We start from the raw sequence: 13,403 nt of genomic DNA on the forward strand, positions 1-13,403 counted from the left end.
GTATTAAGACCTTCCAATAGTGTCTATGCTTCTTGAATATCCGTAAATATAAAAAATGTTCCTTTAGCTACCACCTTTAGTTTAGACTGTTGGACAATCATCGCTTGAGCCCCTCTGGCCTTGAAAGAGTCAATCATTTTGACAAAATCCTTGCGTCTATGAGCCGAGGCTGCTGACATATACGAGAAAATCCAGAAGTTTTTTACTTCATCAGTGTTGAAGGTTCTTCTCGAGATTGCCATACTCAGAATTCTCTCTTTAATCCTACAGTCAGAAAAATTCATTAAGATGGTTCGTGGATACTTAAGATTAGCAGGTTTATGTGCAGGTACTCTGTGTGCTCTCGTGATTGTTAGGTCACCTTGAAGCACGGGTATCGCCTTCTTCAGGAGGGTCTCGGTCCATTTCTCCACCTCTACGCCCTCCAACCCTTTCGAGGCTCCTACTAGGCGTAGATTGGACCTTCTATTATAGTTTTCTATATCTTGTAATTTTAACTCCAACTGAGATTTATCTTTATTCAGCACGTGGAGGTCCTTCTGCATGGCGGGACAATATCCTCCAGTGTTGTGACCCAAGCTTCTGCCTCTGTTACCCTTCTGTGAAGGTCACCTAAGTTTTCCTCCATCTTTGTGAGTCTGCTGTGTAGTTTTGATATTTCAAATGCCTGTGCAAATGTAAGATCTCTTATTTCTTGGAGGATAGTTATCAATATTTCCTGCACTGAGCTGTTTTTTGGCTCTGGTAGCTCTGTCAGAGTACTTAATTTATTAGATAAAACCTCTACCTCATCTCTCTTCTGCAGTGGCTGTTGTAAAACCTGAGTCTCTTGCGGCTCCGGACCTGTTGAATGAGCAGAGGATGGTGTGTTTAAGGGAGTAAACATACTCTCTTCTATGATCTCTATATGTTCAGCGGGTTTTGATGTTCCATCCGATTTTGGATGGGGATGAGGTGTAGGCTTTGTTTGGGGCTGGAGTTGCGACTGTTCAACTTGAGAATCCGGGGGCTAGGTGTCGTTAGGTAGTGCCTTCTGATGTTGTTGCACTCCCTGTGTAGCCCGCACATCATTTTCTCCTGCGCGATCTTTCAGTTCCTTCTGCTCCTCCCAATTCAACTGAGGGGTGCTTTTCAGTCTACCCTGCGAAGCCAGTGGTTTACTGAAAAGGGGGTATTGTTTGGAGCTTGACTGATTGTCTCCCCCCTTATTCACGACCTTCCCTTCTTTATCCTCTCCATCTCCTTCACACTCACATTCATCCCCTACAGCGAGTATACTTAGTTCTGCTTCTTGACTCAATCTGTTTTTTGTTTTCTTTTTGCTCGCGTATCCTCTAATTCTGCATTCCCTTATCTTCATCCCCATCTCACCTCTTTTATTTCTGCCCTTCCCTTCCTTCCCCACGCCTCTGACTATTCTAGGCAACAGTTCGCGACACCTACTGCATATTCCACGCATCAAACGATGTAGGACTGGGGGCAGGGCTTTTTCCTACTTGGCCCCTAAATATTGGAACAGCCTTCCTGTGACTCTTCGAGACACCCCCTCGTATCAGTTTTTTAGGAAACATTTTAAAGCTCACTTGTATTAGCGCTAGCTTGTCCGGTTCTCTGTTCTTGTGGTGGTAACTAAGGAAAAGGCGTCGAGATGCCCCCCGGTGATTTGTGCGCTATATTAAGTTGTAATAACATAACATAACATAACTTCTCATGCAGTCCTTAATCGTCCTGATGATGATTCCATAACCTATGTTGGGTATCAAAACGCAGTCGACACCCACATCTTGACTCATGACTGTATGAGAAAATTAAGCGGAGCATAAGATGTTTTTGTGTTATTGTGACTAATTTGACTGTTTATTCTTACCACTAAGTCACTTTTCACTTTATGCCTGAGGTAAGGAAATTGGCTGATTTCCAGTTACCCCGTAACATTCAGCTCACTTCATATTTTTCGTATTAATTGTGCTTTTATTCTTGTTAAAGAATTGTAATAGCGTTTGCATTGAATGCATCTAGACCCAATACTGATTCCAGCATTGTGGCTATACTTTTGTACTCAGTTACATAAGGGACTACTGCTTCTAATAACTCACAAGCCTTAATAGTAGCAAGCACACACTCACAAAAGCTCACCAGAGCTATACTAAAAAATTTAACTACCCATGTTCCTAACGAAGGGACTATGCAACATCTACCCACAGAAAATCTCAAAAGACTAATAAGTACAACACATGGACTCATTAAGGAAACACCAAGAGAACAATTTATAATATACATGGCCAATAGCATAACACAACTGTTGCTTTAATATATGTACTACTGCCACACAAGCGAAGTTCACCCTATAACAAACTGTTAATACTAATCAAACAAATAAAAATAATTACAAAGTCCTAAAAAATTATTATTGATTTTGAAAAAAACTATAATTTCTCCATCTTGAAAGTTTACCCACACAGCAATATAAGGATGCTACTACTACCTCAACCAAACTTAAGATCCCTATAAAAATCGACACAAACAATAGCATTATCCTACGTCCCTGTCACAGAAGTAGCCAAACACTAGAGCATGCTAATAGAGTCTACAAACTACCCAAAAAATTGAAAAAGAACCTCTCATCACTAATGGTATTTTTGGAGACACCAGGGGTAGACGCATGAACCGATCAAGACACAGGCATCAACCCAAATTTCCCTTTACATGGTGGAATGTTTATGGCGCAGCAATTCTCAAGAAGCAAAAACAAAGATTGAGGCAGAAGGGTGGCCCAATTCCAAGGAAAAATTGGAATAAGTCACCCGGCACTGCATCAATTTCTAGAAATACTCAAAAAACAGCAAAACAACCAAGACGTCAGATTAGAACAATCCCTAAAACAACTGAAACAACAAAAAACAAATACAGTAAACAAATGCAGCAAATGCTAGCATGTTAAGTGTAACTATTTTCTACCAATCAAGGCTTCCTGTACATTTAATAGCCAGACCAATAATATAAAAAAATCATCAGATAAAATGTAACAAAATTAAAAACTAAAATAGTCAACCCTCATATTTTATAAATATTAAATTAATGAAAATGTGTTATTGAATTGAATAAAATAATAAAATAAAAGAAACATGGCGGTAAAACAATTACATGAATTATTAGTTACAAAAAATACTTTTCTCCAAATAAAACTGCTAACACGCAATAAAGTAAAAAACATATAGATCAATAACATACCCACATAAATCCTAACACAGAAGTCAAAATACCTACAAATAGTTATAATATACCATACGGTCTAACAATAACAATAAAAATACATAGACAATAAAGCATACATAGGCCTAGTGCACACACCTCAAACAACTATGGTAGAGACTCACATGAACTATAAACTAGTAAATATATAAACATACAGAAGTTTGTAAGTTTGTAGATTTGTATAAGCAAACCTTACTAACAATCCACGCCCTACCCTTAGACATGGTAAGTACAGGAAATGGATTAAAATTAAACTTACCTTTACTGTAGAACAACAATGCGTAACAACTAACCTGCAGATTCACCAGCGCCTGCAAACAATGAAGGAAGACTACAAAATGAAGCAATCTATAAAAACGCATGATATACTAATGGAAATGTAAAAAGTACTTTCTCACTATACAAACCAATGTAAGAAACAAATGCAAAAAAATGAATCTATTTATTAAAAAAATAAAATGTTTAAAAACTAGGAATATATCTCAAATTATATTTCAGAGTTTCTTACAAAATTGTAAATTTACATAAAAAATAAACTTAGATAAAATATTTTTTACAGCATTTCTAAAAGACAAAAATAGAAAAATTAAAATATAACAATATAATGAACAAAACTGTCTTAGAAATATGAACCACACTATGCATGAAGATGTGTATGAAAAATATAAATCTATATGCAAATAAAAATATATTGGTTCAATGATTACAACCTTGAAAAATGTTTAATTAAAATTAAAGCATTAATTTCAATAACAGTTATGACCAAAAAAGTGGTATTTTTATTTGAAAAAGTTCAAAAATGGAGAACGTGAAAAAAATGTAACTGAAGTTTATATTATCATTAAATAAAATATATATAGTGTTAACACCAACTCAACTTAATAATCATAATAAATTAAAAGCTAGTGTTGGGTGGTGGATGGGTTAGATTTACTATTCACATTCCTAACCTAACCTCATTGGTGAAAGTGATGGACTTAAGAGGGGAGGCATTAAATTAATTTACTATTCAGTCTTACATTACCATTTTGGGGCAAATGTTGAGATTGGAAGCTGGGTGGATTTAATGTTCTTACTCGAAACCTAACCACTTTATATAAAGTGTTGAGCTTTGGGTGTGGGGCCACATTTGGTATCCCCACTACAAACATACCCACACTGGGGAAAGTGTTGGCCTATCAGGGGGTTAATATTGACTATTTCCACTAAAAACCTAACCTAATCTAATCAGAGAAAGTGTTGGATTTTGGCAGAGTTAGATTAATTATTCCCACTCCAATTTTAACAACATTGGAGAAAGTGGTAAAGTTTGAGGGTGTTACATTTACTATTTCCTACTCCAAACATAACTATGTTGCTGAAAGAGTTGGACCCTTGGAGGGGTCTAGATCAAGGGGCAAATTCCGATGTGGTTAGGAATGACTCCGACCCTTGTCAGAGCCATCCTAACTGCATCGGATGTGCCCATTCCGATTTCTTTCTGACAGAGCCATTATCATTTTGGGACGTAATCGGACTCGGTTTTCCGGATGACTTTTCTACCATCTGGAAACTCTTCAGTACTCCACCGGCCGGCTCTTTCCGGCCAAGGCAGTACAATGGCAGTTTCCCACTTCCTTTCTGTGCCCGCCTTTCTGACACAGAAAGGCATTGGGAAACTGTCTTGGGGGCATCAAGCAGGGCCACCAAAGGAGCGAGGCCACCCATGGTGCCCCTCTGTTGATCCCTGCACATTGTGGCAGGCACCTCTGGGTGCCTGCCACGGGGTGCAGTTATAAACTACACTTATGCTCTTTAAATGAAAGCATGCATTCCGTTTCTGAATGCATGCTCCTATTGAAAGGTATAGGCATACGACTGAACAGGGTTCGGTTGCATCCTACTTGCAGGTCTGAAACCAATGACAAGAAGTCATTTGATTCCAGTTCCTGACCAATGTTGGATGGACTCCGGTCCATCCAACATCGGAATCGCCCCCTTAATCTTCACACTCCAAATCAAAGCATATTCGATTGAATGAACACTTTGTAAGAAATTAAATGTTCGCATTTACACTAACAACCAACCCAATTTTTCAAAATTAGGGACAAACACATTACATAAAAACCTACATAAAAAAACTATATTTCGCAAGAAAATGCCAAATAAATATGAAACATTATTACATTGTTGATCAATGATTCAAATATTTTAAAATGTAAACATTTTAACTAATATGGCATAGTCAAAACATAATTTCACAAACTAAATTCAAGATAAATAAAATCTAATTAGGAACAAATGTGTACACTTTTTTTTACACAATGTTCAACAAAATATAAATAACAATAAAACAAACTACAACCCAAAAAAGAACTAAACAATACAAATGAACAATATAAAAAAAATAATTACAAATATTAGATCACTTCTAAATTAATATAAAGACAAGATTACAATTAATAAAATTTCAAATCAAAATAGCATTAAAAACAAAAACAATCTTTTAAAAACCTTCCCTCCCAATACCCCTATAAAGTCTACAACAAACTCCTCAAATGTTTACTGTTGGAAATTGGGTTGTTGGTCGCATGGGGTGTGAGTCCTGGCCAAGCAACAGCCACAATTCCTTGCAGGGTGAACTACAAAAAAGTCACTAAATTAACCTGTGTTTATCCCTGGATAGCTTGGCACACAAAAACAGTCAGGCTTAACTTAGAGGCAATCTGTAAAGTATTTATGCAGCATACAAATAGTAATAATAAAAAACTCAATACAAGAACATAAGAGTATATTTTAATAAATCATTTAACACCAAAACATCAAAATTTCAATCAGTGAACCACAGTTATGAATTTTTAAGGATTCTTGTGAAAATAGGGCCAAACAGCACAAAGCGCCAACTATGGATATCTGGTTACGCTGGACTGCATCAAAGTCACAAGTTCAGTTGACCGCGATGAAACACAGGACGGCTGCAGTCACCAGGCTAGATGCCCTGAAGTTTTACCATCCATAATTCATGTTAAGAGTCCCCTTTGCGATGAAGGGGAGCGCAAGGAGCAGGGAGAACGTTGTAGAAGCCTGCTGGTATAGCATGAGAGGGTATTGCTATAGCTTCGCATTGGAGGTCCCAGCGAGCGAGGCGGATGCCAGAGCTTCATGTTGCATGGTAGTTCGAGTGGCAAGGTCTCCTTGTGAACGGGTCCGTTCACGTTTGTGAACAGCCCAAAAGTTTGATTTTAGCACTCTGAGCCACACCAAGGGTCCAGGAACTGAGGGGCACCACTTGGGGGTCAGGAACACACTTCAACTTGGTCCAGGGGCTGGTGCATGATGTTGGGGAGCTTTTCATGACCCAGAGGCTCAGATCAGGAGGCAGGCAGACCAGTCCTTGGAGTCACTCTGGTGTCCTGGGTTGAAGGGTGAAGTTGCAGATACAGAATCTCGTCTCACCCAGGCAAGAGGGCAGCAGGTAGCCATTCAGCACAGCAGGACAACAGTCCTTTCAGTTTAGCAGTCCTTCTTCCTGGCAGACAGGTCCAGAAGTGTACTGAAGATTTGGTGTCTGAGGTGCCATTTTTATACACTGGTGCCCTGGTTCCGGAAGGTGGGAGAAGCTTCCAGACAGTGGCTTTGAAGTACATGGCATTTCCTGACTCTCCTGCCCTGGCTCTAAGTTGGCTACAGTGAAAATACGGGGTTGATTTGCTCCTTTGTGCAAAGCACACTGCATTCAGTTGGAAGTGGGGTTGTGGTCAGCTACGCACCCCCAAATGGCCCATTCAGGCACACCTAATCTCTCTATTCTGTGACTATCTGGGAGGAATTCACAAAGTCTGTCAGTTACACCCAGTCATGTGACCCAAGGAAGGCTACACGCACAAAAGGGCTAAGGGCAGGAAAAATGTCACCTTCCTAAAAGTTGCATTTTCAAAATTATAATAAAAAATCTGACTTGACTATTAAGGAAAGTTTATCATTACAATTTCATAGACACCAAACATGACACACCTGCCTCGTCCCAATTTGAAGTTGCAGCTTATTGAGTGAAATATGGAAACCCCAATTTTATCCGGTGGGATGGGTAGCCCTCATAGTAGTGAAAAATGAATTTAGGAGTTGTTCACTACCAGGACAAGACACTTAATAGTACATGTTCAACCTTTTAATTACACAGCACCTTGCCATATGGGCTACCTATTAGGTTGTCATATGTAATAAAAGGGAAGTTTAAGATTTGGCAAGGAATTCTAGCGCCATGAAACATGGTAGTTTAAAACTGCATTCAGGCTGCGGTGGCAGGACTGGGACATGTTCTGAAGTGCTGCTTAAATGGGTGACAAATGCAAAAAGAAAAATTGATGGGCAGACTGTAGGACAATGTCTTACATTCACCCCAGTACAGAGATCTGGGCCTAAATCAATTGTCTTTTTACTCTCTACACCATTTAAGTTTGCACCCAGCCATATGAAAATCAGTCTTGACCCTGTGCCCAACGGGAACAGTCCAGCCCGAATTGCCAGTTCAGGTCTTCCCTGGACTGGAAACAAGCATCCTAGGATCGGTTTAATGGCATCAGCCAGCATAGCTTGACTCTAGTGGGATGGAGCGCACGGGACCCACGTCTGGGCATACCCGTTCCACTCGGGATTACAAATGTAAAAAGAACAATTGATGGACAGAATTCAGAACAATGTCTTAAATTCACCCCAGTACAGACAGCCTGGCCTAAATGCATTGTTTTTTGCTCCACGTGCCATTCTAGTTTGAATCCAGCCATATGCAAATCAGTCCTGACCCTGTGCCCAATGAGAACAGTCCAGGCCAAACTGCAAGGCCAGGTCTTTCCTGGAATGGAAACAAGCATCCTAGGACCGGTTTTGGGGCTAGCTTGAATCCAGTTGCGCAGTGAGCACGAGACTCACATCTGGTCATACCCTTCCCACTTAGGGAGACAAATGCAAAAGAAATAATTGATTGAAGAAATGCTGAACAATGCAAACATTCACCCCTGGTCTCAAGCATCTGGGTTTAATCCATCATTCTTTTGCAAAATGCTAAATGGTATACCACTCTACACGGGACTTATAAGTGGACTAAATATGCTAGTTGGGTAGGAAACAATTCTACTATGTTTAAAAGAGCACAAGCATATTAGCACTGGTTATCAGAGTCCTAAAGCCAATGAAAAAAATTCACCACAAAGGGGAGGGAAATAGGCAAACACACTTAAAATCAAAATAACATACATAATATTAAATAAGTAAAATCTATGCATAATAAAGTATTTAAAATGTTTTAAGTATTTATATTAAATACGATGTTATGAAAAAAAATTAAAAGGCAGTATTTTTACCTGCAATAAACTGTTACACAATATATATGATATCATGCTATTATAGTAATGAGTAATGAACTGACCAGTGTCCTTAGCGGTGGCAAAACAAGCACCCTGGTTCCAAAATGCTCCCCTCTGCATGTGAGAATTACAGAAGGTATATCACAAAGCTATTGTGAGCAACTCTCCCCATGATTACTAACAGTGTGTGAAGAATTTTATTGGAATTCTTTCAGTCCACCATAGGAATATTCATATAGAAAAGTACTAGGTCAAAAAGAATAGAATATATATTGCACTAATATGTCAACTAAAGACACACTATCATAATGTATAACACATAAGCAACACATTTGTTATATTGTGCCTATCACAGTGTAGCAGTAGTTATGAGCATTATTGATAAATAATTGGTAGCCTTCGGTTATAAGTGCATAATGGTTAAGTGTGTGGTGAATAGGCCTGGGTGTAATGGCATTTAGGCTGAAGTAATTTGGCTAATTTTAGTAATTTTATGTCATGAAATTCACACAACATTACTGAGATGATGCCATTACACCACATCGTGTAGACATTTGAATGCGAGATGTACTTTTCGGGAAGTTTTAAATGTAAGAATGATTGCAGGATTTTTTTTACCGAAGCGGACCACTCGGGTAATTGTTGAGCGATCCAAATGGGGATGGTAGTGTTTTGAAAATCAGGGACCGTTCCTTTAATGTGGGTGGTTAACAAATATGTCAGGCACATTTTTTACACAAGTGAACAGTTCCGGTAATCTTGATCTCAAAACTGCTAATCCAAATGCTAGAGGCTTTGTTTGGGTGTGAGCAACTGGAAATAAACTAGAAATTAAATATTTGAACTGACTGCTCAGGAACGTTTTAGAGTGCAATATTAATTTCACACATTTATATGTAGTTTTGTTGAATTGCGCTGCAATTTTTTTAACCCCCCTACACAAAATTACACGAGTTTCGCTCACCCCTAATTTGTGAGCATCGATGTAAATGTGTACACACATAGCCTTTAGCAGTTGAGGTTTTTCTTCCTGTTGAAAGGCACATCAAGGTTAGATATTCTGGAAAATAGGATTGATGAAAAAAGATTGGAAGAGCAAGGGGGCATATTACCAACAACTAGCGATATTTATCGCTAAATGAGCTTAGCGAGTATTTTTTTAACGCCAAGCATCGCCAGATAACGTGCTATTAGCAACGTTTATCTTTAAAGCGATAAAATATCCAGCGTTAGCGGCGAAATTCGTGAATATCGCAGGCAATCCAGCGATATTCACACATTATCGCTAATGAGGACTTAGCCATAATATCCAACTCCTATTGGATATAATGGCTAAGAACTGGTTTGAATAGGTGTTAGTTTTTGGAGATATTCGCGCTTAGCGCGAATATTTCCATCGCTACGCCTGCCTTGCTAATAGGCGATAGCGACGTTAGCGACTGCTTTCAGTCACTAACAGGTTGGGTATGCCCACTTTGCATGTCATTAGCGAACTGCTGTTAGCGACGGCTTGCTAATAGGGTGATAGGATTATCGTCGCTAAGCGGCCGAAAACGGCCGCTAAAGCGGCAATAATCACATATCGCCCGCCTTGGTAATATGCCCCAAGGTTATTGAGGTTGTTTTTGTCCCTGAACTGACAAACAACAAATTTAAATGCCGTCAACACTAACCTTTTTATGTGAAAAATCATCTGGGAATTTACAATATGCTTTTAATAAACCTATTTATAAAAATACATTATTTATGAATGATATAATATGCAAATATGATATCTGTTCGTATATCCCTTTGTATCACTTGGGGAGCCGGGAATGAAACGCATGCAAGAAACAATTTCAAATGTGCACCAACATTTTTTGAGGATCTCTACATTTCTAAACAGTCCAGAATTTCATTCTGGATATAATCTCTTGTCTCACAGGATGAAAGATATTGCAGTTTACAATCTCTTCGTGGATAGACATGAAACAAACTCTCTCAACACATCAGAGCCTCCTCCTCACTTCTTGCGTTCCGCAAGAAACTGAAGACCTGGCACTTCATATAAGCATCTTGAGGACCGACACCAACACATCTGCCCAAGCGCCTTGATACCCTCTAATGCAGAGGTCTTCAACCTTTTTGATACAGAGACCCCACTGTCAACATTTTTAGGCACAAGGACCTCATCCTGACAAAAATTTCCAGAACCAGGAACTCCTCATCAAACATGATATACCCTAATTCGTACACCTAATCATTTTTATGGCGAGGAAACAATATTAAACAGTGTGACTGTGACTGTGGTTTGGTATCAGAAGCTTACTACCCAATTCAAATAAAAAGTCTCCAAAAAGAATTACCCAAAAATTCACAATGTCATTTTTTCACAAATAAATCATTTTGGCAAAATGTATTTGGATGATAACACCTTTCTGAACTAACTTGATGGGTTGCTAGTTTTTCTCCAGAAAGACGGTCAATCTGTGGTTGCACCTTATAAATACCAGTTTAACACCAAAATATAGTAATAAGTAACAAAACGAAGACCAGTCCAGCTTTGCAAAGGTCCCCTTCTGTGCAGCAACGTGTGTAGCTGCTTTTTTAGTAACTAGTGAACCGGATGAGCTATAAACAATTTTTTTTGGTTAAAATTAGCAGCTTATGTGGAATATGATTGGCTATGTGGCAAATCTATAATTTTGTAAAAATTGCTGCAGTTACCTAATTGCATAATCCCAGCGGCACTGGGTATAATGGCTATGATGCATTGGCTGCAATTTGAGTGCACAGCAGCCAAGGAACGCCATACTATATTTCATGGAATGCTGATGGCCTGGCTTTTACAGCTGCATGAAACTGGAGGTTGCTGAACATCATTCATCATAAACAAAACATACCATTTACAATCATTAATGATGAACTGTAAGGTCTTAGTAGGATGCTTTCCTTAATTCCAAGGGAGAAAGTTTTCCCTTAATCTTCTTTCACACTGTTTTTCAAAAAGGTTTTATTTTTAACATTATGAAAACAGATGCTTCTATTTGAGCAAAAACAGACTCTGGTTATATTAGTTTAAGGCTGTTGTTGACGTCAGTCATATTTGGTGGGCGGCATGAGGGCTTTGAGAGTGTGAGCGCTTGGGTGGGTCAAAGGTGTGGCTAAAATCAAAATATTCTGTACTTTTTTAGATCCTTCACCATCAAGTAGATGTATATAAATTAAGGGTCAGCTTAAATTAAAAATAAATAAAAAGTGTTTCCCAGTAGGCAATGCAATATAGTACATTAATAAACCTCTAGTAGTTAATCCACCTTAAACGGTCTGCGTGTAATTAGAGAGACACAGAATAGAATCTTTGTTGGGGCAGTGGAGAATAGTGATTTGTGTATTTTTAGTGCTACTAGGTCACAGTCTGTGACAGGAAGCACAGGGAATATGTAAGTCATTATTATACTTGCATTACACACAGTATAAGATAAACTGCAACAAAATGCGCAAACCGTTTTACAATAAAATGGTGCTTTCAAAATATAGATTTTAGTAATACCCAGTACCAGACCATATGCAATGTACTTTTTGTACATAACAGTCCCTTCAACACCTCCGCAGGGATAGTAAGCACTATGTAATTACAATTAAAAGCACGCACTTCAGAGCTCATTTGTCCATTCAGAAACACATTTTCTAGTAAGGCCTTTCAGTACATTGATATTTTCTGTGAAAATTAATTTGAATGTGAAACTGAAGTACCCCAATATTTTAACTTATTGTCAGTTCCCATAAAATGCATCAGGGCTACTGATCAGCTGATAAAAAAAAGTCAGTTACAAGAAAGTCAGAATAGAAGTTAGCAATGTACCTGCCAGCTAAGAGACAGTTTACAGCAGCAATTTGTAATGCATATTACCAGGCGTTTGGGCACTTCTCTGGGTATAAAACATTTCTTCCAACATATTTCACCACAATTTCTTTTCCAGCCTACCCCTCCCTCCCCTAGGACAGTAAGCACTATGTAAATGTAATTACAATTAGATGCATGCACTTCTCAGCTCATCACAAAGCTTCCAGTGATTCCATCAATGAAAGCCAGTACAGTCTCCTAAGCATTCATTTATAGCTGCAAATTGCCCTTTACATATTCAGATAAACTCCTAGTGCATATTGCCATTCCTTTCAGGCAAGCAGGCATCCTGGAAGGAAACCTTGTTTAGCTGCCTGGTCAGATCCGATTTCACAGCACTAGAGTACCCACCTTGAATGGCACTGCAGCTTGAAGCATTTAAAATTTCCTAATGAACTGCCCGGAGTCTTTCCTTTTTGGAGAGTCGAGGCAGAAGTGAAGCTGGGGAATGTGTGACCCCCTTCCCATGACTCCGCGGACCCCGTGGGGGTCGTGCCCCTCAGATTGAAGACCTCTGCTCTAAGGTGATTAGTGCATTATACTAATTAATATAACATAATAAACTAATTTATAGGCTGTTCAGGGATAGGTTAAGTGAAATATTTATGTTTAAAATGTCAAAGTATTTGTGGACTTGAATCCTTAGCTGTGGGTTATGTAACACAAAGTGCAGATCATTGACCATGCCAAGTTGTCCCTGGTTGTTCCATGTTATTTTAGATCCATCTTTTATACTGACTTGCAGTGTGCCTGTCACTTCTTTCATTATGTACTTGATACCAGAAATCTCGTACAGTTAAGAATTTTAATGAGCACAAGTTCTCCCTTAGTTTGACTCACATACACTGCATACCCTGTATACGTATAGCCTTTATGATTTGAAGACCTTCGGGTACCCAACAGGGGGAACCATCAGATGT

The 13,403-nt window shown here is 38.8% G+C and overlaps 1 protein-coding gene across 2 annotated transcripts in view; it reads right to left on the bottom strand.

Annotated features, from left to right (window-relative positions):
* ADAMTS12 (ADAM metallopeptidase with thrombospondin type 1 motif 12) overlaps nucleotides 1-13,403 on the bottom strand; it is a 2,873,463-nt gene that overhangs the window by 12,527 nt on the left and 2,847,533 nt on the right. The gene's annotated exons all lie outside the window — the stretch shown is intronic.

This window comes from Lissotriton helveticus, chromosome 2_1, assembly GCF_964261635.1.
Source record: "Lissotriton helveticus chromosome 2_1, aLisHel1.1, whole genome shotgun sequence".
NCBI classification, from domain to species: Eukaryota; Metazoa; Chordata; class Amphibia; order Caudata; family Salamandridae; genus Lissotriton; species Lissotriton helveticus.